Below are 3,935 nucleotides of genomic sequence, written 5' to 3' on the forward strand. Positions count from 1 at the left end.
AAAAGACCGGATATCTCTGAAGTTTTGGAGCCTGTCCTGGATCTTGCCCTGTAGACCAGTCTGGCCTTGAACTCACAGAGATACCTTGCATCTGCCTCCTGAGTTCTGGGATTAAAGTATGTGCCACCACAGCCCAGCTGAGGACAGTTATTTTAAAGAAGCTTTACAAACCAATCCACAAATTCTATGTAGTCTATAACAAAATTGCTGGGTTTTTTTTGCAAATAGAAAAAAGAAAATAAAGGAAGAAAAGAAAATCTGTACAAAAGTCATATGAAATTTTGACATCTCATAGGAGCTATTTATCTTCTTCAACCTTGTGTTTCTTAAGCATTGCAGTTAGCTCATCAGGAATGGCAGGAAACCCCTTTACCTACTGAACCATCTCTACCCACAAAGAAGTATTTTAATGTCTTGGTGGTTCTAACAGTGTGGTAATGACTTGAATACAAAAGTGAACCATTAAGACAGAATAGACTTCCCTGAAATAATCACTAGATAATAATGCTAAAAAGGTTTTTTGATATTACTGCCAAATATGTTAAATGAAAAAGGTTATTCATTTTAAAAAATGTTCTTGGATAAATCAGATGTCCATATTTAAAAGAACAAAGCTGAATTCTCACCTTACAGTGTATTTCAAACCAATGAAAATTGGCCAAAACATAAAAACAAGGGCCTAAACTACGATGCTCTTAGAGAGACTTAAAGGGAATGATTTACAGCATAGGATTTCACAGTGGTGTCTGGGATATGTCCCTAGAAGTACAAACAGCCAGAAAAAAATGTTTATTAAATTGATTATACTAAATTTAGTAACACCTATGTAAAAGGGGACAGATTCAATGAAGTGAAAAGTTCACCTATAGAATGGGAACAGTATTTATGTCATTTATCTGATACAGCATTACCCTCAGAAATCAAAAACAACAAAATCAACCTAACTAAAACTTTAAATAAACTATCCTCAAAGGAAGTCTAGAATAATTAAACACAGGAGAAAACTGTTCTGTATCACTAGTCATTTGGAAGTAGAAACCGACAAGAAGAGCACACATCTTGTGTCCTATTATGATGACTATTTCTTAACAAATTAAAGAAAATCATAAGCGCTTGTGCTGCTTGTAATAAAAGAGCGGGCTGCGTTCTCGGAACCCAGCTACCTTATATCCCGAAATAACAACACACAAATTGTATTCATTTAAACACTGCCTGGCCCATTAGTTTTAGCCCCTTCTTGGCTAATTCTTACATCTTGATTCTACCCATTTCTAACAATCTGTATTCACTATGAAGTCATGGCTTATTGGGAGAGATTCAGCATGTCTGACCTGGTGGCTGGCTCCATTGTGACTCTCTCTGCCTCTCTTTTCTTCCTCCCAAAATTCTGTTCTGTCTTCCCTGTCTACCTGAGTTCACCCTATTAACTAGGCCAAGGGACTCTATTTATTTAACCAATGAAAGTAACACATAGTCAGAAGATCCTCGTACACCAGCTGCTGGTAAAAATATAAAGCAGTTCATTTGTGAAGAGAAACCTATGATGCTTGCTTCACAAAACAAAAGTAGGATCACTGTATGATCCAGCATCTCCACTTCTGGCTTTCACTTCTGATTCCAAACAATTGAAACCAAAATCTTTGAAGGATTTGTTCATCTATATTTACAACATCAGTATGCATAGCAGCTAAAATGTGGACTCAAGCCAAACTTATATAAATTATAGAACATAAATACAATGGGATGTGCAGACAGAGAGAACGAACTCTGATATATGATGCAATAAGCCTTGATGACACTGACATCACAGTAAGTAAAGTAAGTCAATAAAAATACAACTGCATGTCTCCACTCATGCCAAGTACTAAGCTTAAAAAAATTAATACAGGAAGAAAATAGAGTGGAAATTTTCAGCACAGAGAAATGAATAATAATGACTTATGGTTTAATAGTCCTAGGGTTCAGTTTGCCAAAAGGAAATTGGATAGTGGAAGTGACAAGTGGTTACATAAAAAGTCAGGATGGTGAAATGGCACATTTCACGTAATAGATTATAAATCATAATTAAGGGTGCAATTGGGGTAAATAACCTGAGTATGAATGCAGTAGTTGCTTATGAAAGATTAATTTTTCCCAGAGAAGTTGCAACATTCTTCATGATGAAGAAGCACTTCCCCCAATTCACGAACAAAAATAATAAATAAGAATGAACACATGGGTTTCCTTTGTAGATGTAAAAATAAATATTCATTAAGAGAAGCTTGAAATACCTTTCATATTTAATGAAAGCTGAGCTTTTGAGGAGTCTATACATTTAATACAAAAAAACAGAGATGGGTTTGCAGCTGAGGACCAGATAGTTTAGTATCCTGCTAAGATGACTTGAGTGTGTTAGACTCCATCTTTGTATGTGGTCATTCATGTAAGGAACTTAGAGTGTTGTGGTGAATAAAATAATAGGATCCTAATACTAAGTGATTTACACAAATGGCTTTGATGCACAAAACCAAGAACCAAAAGAATATGAAAAACAAAAAAATGCAGCTGAAAGAGAAAAGAGAATTCTAGATGCTGTCAATAATGGAATTATTGGAAATAATTTTAGCATAATATTATATTCAAGGAAGTAAAAGACAAAAACTTAAACTACCTGAACCCAATACTATAAATGAAAAGGAATTAAGAACAGACTGTCTTTAATATAAAAAATGTAAATCTCTGTGAATAATTTTAGTAAAAGCTTCAACTCAGATGAACTCAGCAAAATCAAACATGGAGCCAGGGGTAGGAGCAAACTCTCAGAATAGTTCAGAATGGAAAGTCAAAGATGTTGGCCCCTGTATGAAGAACTATACCTGTCTTTGGTAAGGTGACACACAACTTTAATTTCAGGATTTAGGAGGCAGAAGCAGCTGGATCTCTGTAAGTTCAAGGCTACATTGGTCTAAATAAAGAGTTTTAGACAAGCTAGAATTACATACTGAGATGCTACTCAATAAAAGTAACAAATTAACAAAAACAAAATAGGGAGTTTTGTATGTGATACAGGCCATTAGAGTCCTGTCATTCTCATGTTTTTTTTCCCCTATGTTTGTGTGCAGGATAGTTTCTCAGCAAAACAGACATTTCCTCAATGCCCCACCTTTCTCTGTTCATAATTCTAAGACATGTTTTATGAAAGAGCAAACTCTCTGTCATATAAATCTAGGAACCCCTCTCTGATTTCCCCCATATTCAGTCTTCAGTGTCTACTAAAGAGAGGCACATAATACAGATGCAATTCTTTACTGTAGACTTCGACCATTTGGAACATACAAAGGAAAAATAAACACATATAGGAAGGAAAAATCAAGTCGCTCACATCCTTTGAGGATTTGCCATTAAGTGGATTCTGATGTCTTTTCAGGTAAATTAAAATATCTAGATTCTTTTGCTTGTTTGTGTTTACATTTTAAAGGAAAATATATGAAGGAAAGACAAGCATTCAGTTCAAGAGTTATTAGGACCTGAATCATAAGTATACCATGTATATAGGTAACTGAAATATGTAGGTTATTTTAAAGCCCCACCAAATGTATCTCTTCCTAGTAGTAGGCCTTATCTTTTCTCCAAACAATGACTTCCTCATCAATGAGGATGACTTTTTGCTATACCCATACTTTTTTCCCATCAATAGGAATCTTTTAACACAGTCTGCATTCTATCCATTACTCTGTTCTTGAGAACGGAAAACAGAAATGTTTCTGTATAGTCATGAAGTTACTAGAGATGGCACGTCTAAGTCAGTGAATAACCAAACTCATCTGAAATTAACTGGTGTTTATTGTCTTGGTGTGATAATCAGTGGAGAAGCAAGCATGAAGATTTAGACAAAAATTGCAAAGTCATTTCACAGCAGTGGACAAAGAAGACACCAAAATTATCTTAACTTTGTT

At 34.9% G+C, this 3,935-nt stretch overlaps 1 pseudogene; it reads right to left on the bottom strand.

Annotated features, from left to right (window-relative positions):
• LOC101990896 overlaps positions 1-3,935 on the bottom strand; it is a 20,898-nt pseudogene that overhangs the window by 1,178 nt on the left and 15,785 nt on the right.

Source organism: Microtus ochrogaster, unplaced genomic scaffold, assembly GCF_000317375.1.
Source record: "Microtus ochrogaster isolate Prairie Vole_2 unplaced genomic scaffold, MicOch1.0 UNK231, whole genome shotgun sequence".
In the NCBI taxonomy this organism is placed as follows: domain Eukaryota; kingdom Metazoa; phylum Chordata; class Mammalia; order Rodentia; family Cricetidae; genus Microtus; species Microtus ochrogaster.